General features: G+C 35.5%; 1 protein-coding gene across 4 annotated transcripts in view; it reads right to left on the reverse strand.

Annotated features, from left to right (window-relative positions):
* The window catches only part of GMDS (GDP-mannose 4,6-dehydratase), a 302,149-nt gene that overhangs the window by 226,806 nt on the left and 60,768 nt on the right, over nucleotides 1–14,575 (reverse strand). The gene's annotated exons all lie outside the window — the stretch shown is intronic.

Here is a 14,575-nt window from a genome sequence, read left to right on the forward strand (position 1 = left end):
ATATCTTTATGCTTGACTGTTCATAATATATTCTAATATTCAAAACATTATTTTAATAACCTTGAAATGATAAGTAGACATTTAATGTAAAAATATATATTTTTTATCAGTCAGTAATGATATTTTACGGTTTCTGCCGCTATATATACTGTCTATTCTGCTTTGGGTTGAATATTTAGACACAGCTTTTATTTCCCATCTTAACTTGTAGGAGATCCCCCCACTGTATGTAACATACATAAAAGCAGCCCAAAAACTTAGTTTGAAAATCTACAAAAGAATTTCTGTATACCGTTTTTGTGCATATTGCACTTAGGTAACAAAAGGGGTGCAGAAAAACCGTGGTGCCCCACTATATGGCTATATGCCATAGTTACAGGTGGTCAGGTTTGCTGAGCAGTTCATGGCTGGCACTGGAGGACATCCAGATTTAATGCTTATCAGATTTCATACATTATGGGACAAACTACAGCCCAGCACCACTGGATGAAACAGGACAGCTTTACTCCAAGATCAACAAATTTAACTTTACTGAGATCATTCCAGCTTAGTTTAGCAAAAGAAAACAGAGTTAAATATCCCCAAAATGCTGAAGAAGCAGAAAACTTTGCATTACCCTTCTAGACACTTTGTACAATGATGATCGGTTTACAAGATTAACAAATGAACACTGGTATGTTTTTTAAAACACATTTTGCTATACAGAATATAAAAAGGTATTCTGCTTTCATAAACGACCAGCTTGCTGAATCTTGGCAGGACTGTGTTAGTTACCATGGCTCACTGAACTGTCAAATTTTACAAAACACTATTGTAAAGCTTAAGGGATTAATTACATATGGGCCTGATTAACAAGCAGTGTGATGGGCACAGGGGTGTCAATACATGAAAACTGATTAGCATTAAAGCGTACCTAAATTCAGAATTTTTACTTTACATAAAACGGTAGACAACCCTAAAAGTATAAAGTTTTTTGCTTTGTTTTGTTTTTTTTAAGTACACTATATATATATATATATATATATATATATGTATATATATGTGCAGCACTGCCTCAGCCATCAAGAATTAATGGGAGCGCAGAACCACCCGGGATACCTATGTCACACATCACAGGAGGCTCTTGGCTGCTCCTTCTGTACATGCCCAAGCATCTTGGGCATGTGCAGAAGGAGCCCTATCATCAATAAGAAAAAAATTGCTGATCTATCACATGCGCAGTGAGATTGGCAAGTTTTTTCCCACTCTACTTCTCATGATCTGGTGCCTGCACAGTGCGAGAACAGGTGACATAGGAAGAAGGCAGGAAAAGATCTTGCCTGGTGCTCCGTCTGTGCCAGGCCAAAGATGGATACCGAGACGACGTGGGACCTGATGGAAGAAACCTCTCAACGAACAAGACTGATTTGCAGGGTTTGAAGTGTGAATTTATTCTTTTGGGTTAGTTTGGGGTTTACTTCCGCTTTAAATAAGTAGACTGATGAAAATATTAAATCAGTACCTGCCTTTTTGCAAACTTTCGTAGAATCTACTAGATTGTAATCTCTTCGGGGCAGGGTCTTCTACTCCTGCATCACTGTCTGTATTCGTCTGTCATTTTCAACCACTATTTAGTGTACAGCGCTGTGTAATATGTTGTCGCTAAATAAATCCTGTTTATTATTATTAATAATAATAATAATAATAATAATATCAATAGACAAAGTTGTGCATGTGCAAGTCTGTGTACGATGGTTGCTGGGCATAAATAAACTCCTGTCAACATGTGCAAGACATACATGATTCTGACCCGGCTAACCAAGATGGTTAAAGATTCCAAACCCAGAAAAGGGCCAAGTTAAGATGTCCATGCAAGTGAAGGAGCTAACAGAGATAGGTTTAGTTCAGCTTTCTATTAAGTTCTTCACCAACTGTCAATACTTGAAGACAATCTCAGACCATTTGGACAGGTAATAATTGAGGAGTTCTTAGTATTGTTTAGAATTAACCCCCATCCAAACATATCCTTACTGGACTATGACTATAATGAACATTGGCCATGCTGGACAATATGAATGTACAGGAGGCAGAAACGGACTGGCAAGTTTTTGCAATATGAGGCGCTGATGTTTTGCCTGTGAAAATGCCTGAGATTTGGTAGTAGGAAAGTTTGGAAAGCAATGCTTGGCTAAGACTTTACCTCTGACTGGGCAACCATTCCCCTTGGTGTCCTCACAAGGTATTCCAGTGAATAACACACTTCTCCTACACTGTCACAAACATTTCTCCACTGTAACAATGGAAAAAGCAATGATTATCATCCAAACTGGGCTTCAAACATGTCCACCTTTATCTATACCGTGCATTGTTTGCGCTCCACTTACAGAGGAGACTTAGACATTGAATTTCAGACAAGATCAACATGAGATTTCTCTAACTGCTGGAAAGTTTCTACACCACATCTAATGACTAGTAGGCTGTAACACACCAAATCTTTGCTCATAGTTTAGATATGCTTTATATTGTATGCTGAAAATGACTTTGTGGATATGGAAAATAACCCACAAAGTCTGCTGATATTTGGGGGTAAGAGGTTGCAGTAGAGGAGATATTTGTCTGATATAGGTAAAAGGCCTTAATTTTGATAATGCAGACAAAAAAATATATAATTTGTGTAATTAGATACAACTACATTTGTGTACATTATTTAAAAGCTTCTCATGCCTATTTAAAACCATGGTTTGATATAACAAAAATTACTTTCTATCCGCCTTAGTTCATATGTATTACATTGATGGAACAAAAAATGTATAAAAGATGTATATAAATGTATGAAAGATAAATATGTATATATCCAAAACCAAAATGTTTGGTTTTTCTGATATGCTGAAAGGAGTCAGCTGAGCTTTTTGTGAGAAAAGAAAACACATCAATTTCAAAATCTTTTCAACTGAAAAATCTTCAGTTAAACAAAAGCACCCTTGACAATTTATTTTTTTGTAAGACGCCTGATGAGCATTATAGACATTTGACTGATGTTCTGTAATATGTCAACTCAGACAATAATGCATGCTACACTTAAATTTTCTTTACTAAAACCTTTTAGAATTGTTAGGACAATATAGATGTCCAAACATCATCACTCCATCACAAACTGTCATTCAAATTGCAGCTGAACCTGTCAAATGTCTAGAATGTTTATCCATCAATTTATTAATAGCAAGCTGTAAAAAAGTAATGTGCATAATTGGAAAGCTCTGAACAATAGCTTTGGAAATTTGGCAACAGTTGAACATTAATAATGGCACTAGCAAGATATGAAGTGCACAGTGTTGTGGGTAAATACAATATTGTCACTTACGAATCTAAAAACGTGCAGTACTTTTTTGTGTTAATCTATTGTGAACATTGAAGGTTCGTGCATTTGAGGTAGATGTAGGCGCAGTTAATCTTAATGACAGCAGGCAGAAATATTACATTTTACCATTTACCAAGTAAATGTCAGGAAGAGCACCATCAAAGTTAGCTACCCCACATAAACATATGGCTACAACCAGAAACTTGTCCACAAACATGGAACCAGAACCCCACTGACACTGGCGGAAACTTACCCACAGAGACCAAACCTATGCTACATTGAGAATCTATAGTAGCACGCCTGTAGAGAAAGAACTAAAACTAGTTCCACACAACTAGAACCAAAGCTAATATCACACAACTAGAAGCATGTCTAAAGAGATGGAACCAGCTCCCCGCTGACACAACGCCAGACATCAACAGAGATGGAATCAGGCCCACTCTTCACAACAGTGCTACCACTTGGTATGAATTATGCACATCTGAGATAGAGATGCAATCGCAGGATGCCCAAAGCCAACCTAATACAGCAACTGCACAGCACGGGACCCTGCAGGGGGAATACCACTTTAGAAGATATTACAGGCAGGATAGATCAGAGAGAGGATTAGAAAAGAAGTTCTATGGGCATAAACAGCAGCAGTTAACATAATAATAATCTATATATCTATTGTATATCTAAGCAACAATAATCAAGAACTAAAGGAATGAAGACTTTTGATTTTGATAATTTTCTTATTTTCCCACATTGACATAGTTTGTTTAATGATTGTGCCAATATGTATTGCCTTGTAGTTTACATGGTTTTTATTTATTGTAATAATGAATACAAAATTGTAATTTTATTCTGTAATTTGTCCTAATTATTTAAATAAAAAAACATTTCCCCAAAGGACAGAATATAGAGAGGATAGCATTTTCTTTCTAAAACCAACATATTGTTTAGGTGTTACTTAATTGCCTTTAAAGGACAAACAAGAATGCTTTTCCTAAAAAAAGGACTATACTAGGGGTTCTATTTATGAAGCATTGATTCTGACATTACCTGGAGGAGAATCAATTACCGCCATTGAAACACAATAACCTGGAAGATTCTCCATGAAATGTCAGATTCCCTGCTTCATAAAAAAAGCCCCAAGTGTTTGCCTTCGTCAGATCATGTGAAGGTATAGTTGCAGAGTGTTTTTTTTTTTTTTTTTGTTTTTTACACACACAAGTTTTCATATTTGCTCATTTTGTGGTTAGGTAAGCACAGTATTATTTAAAAATGCAGTGCATCCTCAAATGGTAAGCTTTCACAACTTCCCAGTTTCAGAAACTTTGGCAAATTACATCAATGATACAGAACCAGAATCCCATTAGGAATTAGGAATTAGGATTAGGATTAGGAATTAGGAATCCCATAGCAACCCCTGTCAGAGGTCTCTCCAAGTTGTTTAACTTGGAGCACTTTTACAGATAAAAGCAAACATATTCCGTACAGCATTGTCTTAAAATCCCCTCTACAGCTTCTTCCACCATAAAGTTCAGAAAAAAAAAAAAAGAAAAGGATAATTATCTTGAAAAATTGACAGAGGTATGTTAAAATATGAATCATCTAAAGGGTTACTTCATATGTTGTTCCATGCTAAGGGTGACTTTAGCTGATTATTGGAATACCTCCGCATACAGTAAGATAACCAAATCACATTGTGTACACATTATATATACACACACACAAACAAAAAAAATAATGTATTCTCCACTCGTGTGTGTACAGAACACACTGTATACCAAACTTTACAAATCACGAGCACTGCCCAACAAGTCATCTTCTGTCTGTTTTCAATTATACCACACAGACCTCAGAAAGTAGCCAGTGACTGTGGGTGTTTATCTCCAGTCATTTTATGGATCTCTCTTTAATTGTCTCATGCTGAGAAACATGTAAGAGCACATCACATGCTTCTTGAAAAGCTGACAGCTCTATGAAGAAAGGTTCCTTATTGTGAGAATAGAACCACAAGAAGAGCTAAGTTGTTACAGATCACTGAGTTTTAGGTATCCCACAAATCTGGAGTAACTTCAGTAAACAGCAGCTATTGCTACATTAGGCTTTTCTTTTTATACATTGGGCTGCACTTTGAAAACTTCATTCCATCTTTGGAAAGATTAGCACTTCTTGACCCATTGGCATTTAAAATGGACCAGGTGCACGATTTATGTTTTGACATGCAAGCACAGTTGGCTCAGTGGCTAACACGCAGGAAATGATATGCATGGTGTTCGTATGTTTGCTGCATGTTTTCATGGGTTTTCTCCCACATCCATGGGTTTTCTCACCATGTCAGCAGTGCCAGCGGACCGCTTAAAGTGGAACTAAAAAAAAATTGGAAGTGGGCATGTTTTGTGTTGCAGAAGGGAAAGAAGATGTCTTTTCTGCAAAAAAACATAATTAGCTGCCTGTTTGCAATTCTCTTTGTAAAGTACAGAAGTAGGGTGCTAGGTATCCCTGCTTCCCCCTGGCTGACACAAATGGAAGAATTATATCATTTAGGCCTGGCCAATCAAGATAGCCAAGATTCAGATCCCAAAAAATGACCGTGCCTGCAATAGACCTACCTTCTTGCATTTTTTAATAATAGCTTTACTTCCACTTTTAGCACAGTTCTAAAATATAACACTAAGCTTTTAGTCTGGTTGCAACAAGAAATATTATATAGCAATAATAAAAAAGGAGTTACACAGACAATAATAAGCCACTCCCAGAAAAGGGGAAAATTAGGACATGCAAGCAGGAAGAGGATGTGCTAAGGCAATGACACTTTATGAACTAATAAATGTGTTAGTATTTTACAATCATATTGAAAAAAACTATTTATAGAAAGGAAAAACTCTTAAAATGTAAACTTTTAAAATCCTCAGTTTTTCTGTGCATTTATACGCAATATAAAATATATAAATAATAAAATATATTTAAATGAATTTGCAGTATCTTTTATTCCCCTTTTCCTGATCTAAATAACCTACCAGTCGTCTGGAACACTAGTTATCCTTTATCTGTAGAAGTACTAACACATTACACTATACATTAACGAAAAAGGTAACATTTCAACTTTGACAAAAATGTAACTTTTTTGAACAGTACAATAAACTACAAAATAATGCAAAAGGTACAAAGCAAAAAAGTAAAACTTTAGTTTTGTTGACAAAAACAAATCAACAAGAGAATTTAGAAAGGTTGATTCCACCACTAACACCCCATATTAATAACATTTCATGTACTGGGTGTCCACAACTATTCTAGACAATTATGACACAAAGCATTATCCTTGCATCTCCAAGCAGTTAAGACTATATGCAAATGTCATATTTAGACTGCTCATTTTATTTGAATAGGCATAAGTATTTTCTTGGTAAAAAAGGATGCCAGCACATAAAATGCAAGTTAAAAACATGACTAAAATGAGCACAATTTCTGAAATGACCAACAATGTTGGATTATAATTTCTATGGGGGAACACAAGTTTGCTGCTATCTTTTGTAAGCATTTGTAAGAGAAGGCCATTTTGGTAGCATATAGTGCTGTAACATACACACGTCTCCTTGGACTAAATATCTCATTAGTGCTAGTGCCTGCTTAAGGAAATGTGCATGTGTGCTCCATGAGTGGATATTTCATAAAAAGGTTTCCATGAATGGGGTAATTTAACACAAAGGAGCTTATATGTCCAGGCACTGGATGCATGGACATGTATTCCAGTTAAGGTCCATGACAGTGGAAACGACATTCACTTCATTTTTATATCTCAGCTTTCACCATATACAACCCATTATTGATACTGCAATCATGAGATAAGGAATTAAGAATGGAAAATTATGTATTTGATGTTATTGTTTGGGTTTAGGCTGTGGTTATCTGTATACAAAATCTTTAGCAATGACAATCCTATATGTATTTTCTAATAATGGTATGAATAGCTAACATAACAGGACAGCTATTAAAAGTTTAACTATACATCATTAAATCTTTATCTTTGAACGACATGATCATATATAAAAATAAAGTAACAAGGTGATTTAATTAGATACAAAGCAGCTAGTTTATTAACATAGAAAACAACGAGTGTAAAAATGAAATTACTGCTGCTCATAGTGACTAACCAAAATTAACCAGTTGGTTTTTTTGTTTTTTGTTTTATGAAAGAAAGTCAATAAGTTGTTATAAACTCTCCTGCATCCCTATTGCTTCTTCCAGGCTAAATAGATCACAGCTACATACAAGTAAATGTGTGAATAAATACAGTAAACACAGTGATGAAGATAAGCAAATGAAGCGTTACAGCAACATGAGCTACTGTAAAAGACATGTTTAAAATGAATATACTTTCTAGTCCCTTTTATGGTGCATTATGTCATTTCTAGCCTCACAAATCATTCCATCTATTATTGCTGTAAATTGAATTTCAGCTTGATCAGTGATATTTGACCCTATTCATAATAATGTCCCAAAAGCAGATCATTACATATGTTGATGTTGGAATGCCATATGCCACGCAGTGCTGAATGTTACTATGAAATGTGACAATTCTATTTCATAAGCATTTGCACAGTATGCCTACAATGACTTCAGCAATGTCTATCATCAGATTGGTGCTTCATTTACAGCTCACCCTCAAATGACCTCACACTATCCTACAAAATGCATCAGAAAGGAAACTAATCACTCAGCTCAGGGCTGGACCGACACCTAACAGCCAAAGAGCCAATAGTATCCACAAAGCTGGGTGTGACATTACCATCTGAGGGAATATGGCCAAACTTCACTCAAGTTAATCTATGGGCTGAGACCAACACGCATTAATCATACCAACTTACATTCATTTTTTTTTTGCACAGGTCCATATGTGCTAGTCAGGAAAAAAAAAAAAGTAAAAACATTTTGAAATATGTGAGCACAAGGCTTGAAATTACTGTAAGGTGTGAAAATATTACCATAAGAGCATAAATAATGATCAATAGTAAATTGCAGGTACAAACAAAGATGATGTTTGCAGAAAAATAATCACTTAGGTTGGGGGAAATGGGGGAGTAAAAGATGGATATTGATTTAGTTACAAGGAAGAGATAGATATTTATGAATTGTGTTTTGTATTGGTAAAAAATTGTAGATTCTCTTATTGAATGTTGTGCTTGTAAAATCTTTAAGGTGGATTTGTATTTGTAAAGCTGTGAAAGTGGTTTTCAAGTTTTTTGTTCACTTTTACCAGGGGGGAACACCTGTAGTCAAATGTTATTGAAGGAAAGCGTCACTGCTTTATTTACAAAAAAATCCCTAAATGTTACATTTAAAGTGAAATTACCCCCTTCAGGGCAAAAAGACAGTGTCTGTAAAGCAAACCCCAGGCAAGAGGCAAGGCACAGTTGAAAGACACATTTAGGTAAGGTCTCACCTACCAACGGTTTGGAGTTTTAAAGAGTCAGGTCAATTATGTGATTTGGACATCCTTGACAGAGCTAGATCATCTACAAACACCCTTAGCTTACTAACTGATCAATGAATGAAACGGTAATTCTTTATGTAGTCATCCGTCACTAAGCTCTTTTCTCCTGTCTGCGGATATGTATATAACAGAACCAGATTGACACCTGCAACACAAAACTGCAATAACTGGAGTTTTATAGCTACATTCAGTGTCTATTTTCTTCAAATGAAAGCTAAATGTATTTATATATAATTATATATTCGTAATATAATTACATATATGTATTAAATAGGGTAGCACAGGTTAAGAAGCAGTGGCCAATAGTGCTAACTGGCCATTATAGGCTACAGACTTATAGTAAACACTCCATGTCTACAGGTTATCAAGAATATTTTCAGGGTAATCCTTCTACAACAGTTTGTATTCTAACGGGAACAAGCAAGCACACTGATCCATGGTCCATGACACTCTGCTGCCATCTATATGTGCAAAATCTCAAAAACACAGCTGCTGTATTGTATATTCATGCTACATCATTTCACGCAAGCCTGTAAAATACAAATGCCACAATAAACTAATCAAGGCAAACATTTAGGCATTAACCTTATAAAAGAGTGTGAATAACCAATTGCACATTTGCACAAAAGGTTAAAAGTCTATGAGACTGGTTTGAATGATGGGCTGCTCATGCACGAAGCTTCTCAAAAATAACAACACAACCTAATGCCTACAAAAGGGACTTAAACTACTTCAGTTCGATGCAATGATAACCAGGGCTTTTGGCAGGTTGAGGACTGGTCACGACCGAAGTGGACCACCACTGTCAAAAACTGTCACATGGTTCACATTTGTGCAGCTTGTTGCTGTGCACAGTTAAGAGCAGAGCTTTCAATTCTGAATGCCACCCCAATGTACTTTGCAGGACTAGGTGTAAACTTCTAAAAATAGTTGGGAGTATATGTTTTCTGTATGTTTTATGAAACTTCCAGCTAAATAAGTCTGACCTGCTATATTATAAGTTTGATGTTTAGCAAATACATCACTAAGCATATCTGTGTGTGTTGGACGCTTTTATGGTTAAAAGAACCAATTATTGATAATATTTAATTCCCACTGCCTGCAAATGAGCAGTAGCATCCTATAAACTTCTATGTGGCCAGAAGAATAATTTGTATATGAGTCTATGTGCATGTGTGGGAAGTGGTACCCAGACTCTATTTATTGACAGTGCTTCTGATCTCTAAACCTCTATTCTCTAGCCTGCACATATCAGCAATAATTTCCACAGGCACAGGTAGTCTCCCATTGCTAATACTGGTGTGAAGCTCTTATTAGTAGATAATGTGACATGTATGAGCCACAAATAATTTTTTATTGATGAGTGCTAGGAGCAGATTCCAGGTATCAGCTTTGGATCCTGAAGTTAGTTTTGACTAAACTATTTTACTGAAGTATTTCAGTAGACTAAAACAAACAGAATGTAAATGATATAAACCGCCCAACATGGAATACTAGAGCAATGCTACCATAAGCCAGTGAGCAAATGTACTGCATTTCTGAGTACAGCACAAAACAGATTGTATACTCATCCAATGGACACATGATGTCTAGTTATTAATGAATAAATTATGTCTAATTATTACAACAATATTTAGTTTCATTATTTAGTGTAATATAGACAAACCATACACTAATTAGAAGATGGATGGCTCTGGGTACACTAGGGATTGCTTTGTGTGGTCTGATAATAGGTTGCATACCGCAAACTCCACCTATAATATAATAGGCAATTGTTCTAAACAATGTTTTACTAAGCATACATTAACCTTTATGAATGAATGCCAATGAGGTAGTGATAACCATCATAGCCTTACAAGGTTGTCAAATACGGTCTAAGATGTAGTAACATTCTTCAATATAACCACAAAAAACAAAGTCTCTATCCCCCACTTGACAATAGATATTCAAATGTAACATACTTCTGTGTAGAAAAACATTTAATGTTACATAAGAAAAGGATTACCAAGGATAACATTCCTAAATAATCAAAAGCAAATCTATTTATAATGAAAAAAAAAAAATGGCTTCCCAGGCAAGTGTTTAATAAAAAACTGCAAGTGAACTTGGCACAAATCTATAAAACTACCATGGTCACACAAGTGCAGGCATCAAAACTTTTTCCTGGGTACAGAGCATGATTCTGGGGAGATCTTCAACTTGAGCACACGCAAGACAAAGTGCTCAGCTAGAGCTCCAAATTAAATATTTGGAAGGGTCCACCAAATAAGAACGATGAGATCTCTGAATTAGGCTCTGTTAAATTAGTAAGGTTAAAATTGTACAAAAAACTGGAAAATTTACGTTATTCTGAGAAAACAGTAATCCAAGGAAGGATCTCAGTAGCAGACACCACTATGTTCCACTGCTGAACTTTCACAGCACCAGTATTTGCATAAGTATTTTCGGTGTCAATATAACTTTAACTGCTAGTTAATTTTTATTTCTAACTGGACACCAACAGGAGAGAAAAAAAGTATTTCATACAGCAGTTTTACATAATAATGTCTGTTACATAAACTTATTTTGTTTATATATAAATGAATATATTATTTATATATATATATGTATTACACACACACCTATAGCAGTTAACTTATTTTCAGTTTTAGACTGTTTGTACGTCTGTTCTGTATTCAATTCACAGCAGCCAATTATAATATTTACTTCACAAAAATTCCCATAAATTCATAATTCATTTGAGCATCATCAAAAGTTACAGGCAAAGGAGAATTATTTTTTATATCTGTTACTTTAATATTCTTGTCATGTGAAAAAGCTACTGTTTTAGACTTTTCTGAACATAGATGAATACACGTCACTACTCTCCCAAACCACACCCCTAAGAATGGCTAGAACTACTCAGTGCCCGCTCTGTCCCACCAATTGCCATCAGTGTGAAGTCATGGTACTGAGACTTGCTATTTTAAGACACTCATAAGTACAAGTCAGATTGCTTTCTCCCACATTGCGTCAACAAGGCTGCAATAAACCAGTCTGTGTGTAGCATCTCTCTGAGTCACAGTGCTTACTATTTATGATTCAGGGCAAGATCCTCTGACAGTCCTTCCCAGACCTTGTGTATTCATTCCAAAAAACAACTTCATCTTCCTTCAGGAAACCAGACCAACTTCCTATTATTTTATTCCCTATGCTTTCTGCACAGCCCACATAAAACTGACTGGAAGTGAGAGTGATAGAAAACGTTATTCTGCACATATATATGCCAAAATAAACACACACAAAGAAAAAAAAAAGGATACTTACATCATTTGTATACAGTGTCCAAAACATTACTTGGGTTTTGGTTTTTATTATAAAAAATGTGACAATGTCAAACACTTTAATAAACAGCATTCCTGAAAAAAAACATTATTCTAACTATTGTATGAGAAAGCAGAAGGGGTGGGGGTCAGGTTCAAAGATATGGCATTTCTCGCACATACATCAGTTTTACAGCTACAGCTGTGATCTGAGTCATCTACAGTCACTAGCTTAAATTCAGATTACATTTCCAAAATTACAGCAATTATGATGCAAGTCACTACCTATTTGCAGTTAGCTTATGAGTATGAAAATGAAAATAGTACCTCGCAATCCTAACAGTTACATTTTTTCAAGGTCTTAAATAAAAATTTTAAAAAATATAACTTGTTGAAACTAACAAATCCCCAAATTCCCCAAGAAGCTCTGAGTAAAATATTCTTGAACCTTGCCAAGAGTCATGATCCTTTCACAGACACTGTAAGAAGCTGACTTGGTTGAGTTCATACTGTCATACAAGGCAGAGAAAGGAGGCTTGTGAAGCCAATGTTATGAGTCAGTATGAAATGTTCCCACTGGACAGCTTGTCAGTAAATGTTGCACAATTCCTAATTAGGATGGGCACAAAAGGGATTTATGTGGAAATACCATAATGTCTGTATTGCAGTTTCAAAATGACCGCACACATTTTGCCACCTCTCAACCCACGTTTCCTGAACCTTGCAATGTTCCAATCCAGAAACTACAGTGCTATGTGGTTTTATAGCTGACAGTACAACTCCAGATGAACAACACATTACATTGTGTTATTATTTAACAAGCACTAAAAGTCAAAATGCAGAAGCAGTGTGTGAAAAAATAAATACCACTTCCAAAAAGGGTAAGTAGCAGCAAGGTGATAGTTCAAATCAAATGCAGTTTATTAACTGATCAGCAAGTGTGACCAACTCAATTTTTGGTAGTCTGCTGGTGTGGGTATACAGGGGTGTCTCAACACAATGTTAGGTTTGCAAAGTTGCATCTAAACAAACCATGTGAAACAATGTCCTTTGGACAGACAAGACCAAATAGAGATATTTGGGAATAATGCACAGCGCCTTGGGTGAAAAATAAAGCACTGCAAATCAGTATCAAATACCAACTGTCATGCAAAGTGGTGGCCAATCCATGTGTGAAAATTATGTCCCATACTCTCCCTGAAGCACTCTTTCAAAATTTGAGCCCAATGGTATTGTCATCTTGGAATATACCCATGCCATTAGGGAAGAAAAAAAAAGTGGCTAATCAGTAGTTTCAGGTAGTCAGTTGGAAACATATTGTTACTGATCGTAGACCTGGCCAACTAAAGTAAACACAGATTCCACAGATAACACAGTGAACACCGACTCCAGGTGAGAGGTACACGTGCGCGCGCACACACACACACACAAAATGTAAGTGTCACCTATGTCCTGAAAAAAACCCATTTACAAAGGCTACATTTTTCCAAGGATCTTCAGGCTTTACCAATTACTTTCCCAAGTTAAAATGAGTTTGCGAGGAACCTGACCAACCTACCTATGTTTCTGGATTGTGGGAGGAAATTGGTGCACCCAGAAAAAAAACCTTTAAAGAAGGTGCTCCTAAGCAATATTTGCATCTTAATTTACTACATAACTCCAATGCACTATATTTAAGAGTCTTCAAAAATTATCCTAAACTGACCTACACAAACTACAACCATTGAGTAGTGGGAAAACACTGGTAGGGGGTTTCAGGTCATGGATTGCTTTCCAATAATTGTAAGAAAACAAGAAAAAGAAATTCAGCTGCATAGATATTTTGTGTATGGCAGGCACTGCTACACTATACATAATCACTATGTTAAGATAAATGCCATCACCATACTATTACCACTACTTTTCTACCCCTTTTTCTTATTCCTTTACCCATATATCGCATGCTTTCATTTTTATTAGTTTGTCTTTATATCGTATGTAACACTAGTCTATTTCTCAAATAAAACTAATTTTCACTTGTCATAACTGGCAATACAATAAATCAGAACTCCATGTTCCAGGTATCATTTATTACACTCAGGAATGATACAACAGAATGAATCAATTATTTTATTTTTGTCCATATTTCTAACTCATAATTTTTTGCTTATGTTTAAATCAGGAAAAAAAAACACTACACATTACAGTTACATTCTACTTATTTTTGCAAATCCTATTTATATAAAATAAACTTTCTTTCTGCTCTCTCTAAAAACTATTGGTATTCTAAAGAAATTCAAACCTATGCAATCTTTGTAAATAATTTACATACAATATATATTAAATATCAATAAAATAATGTGCACCTATAACTGGTAAAATAAAATGACCACGAGGTCAGATCTTTAGCGGTTTTCAGGTATTGCACTGTGTCTTTAAAATATTTGCATGTAGACATTTTGAAATGTATCTAAA

This window comes from Pyxicephalus adspersus, chromosome 5, assembly GCF_032062135.1.
Source record: "Pyxicephalus adspersus chromosome 5, UCB_Pads_2.0, whole genome shotgun sequence".
Taxonomy (NCBI): Eukaryota; Metazoa; Chordata; class Amphibia; order Anura; family Pyxicephalidae; genus Pyxicephalus; species Pyxicephalus adspersus.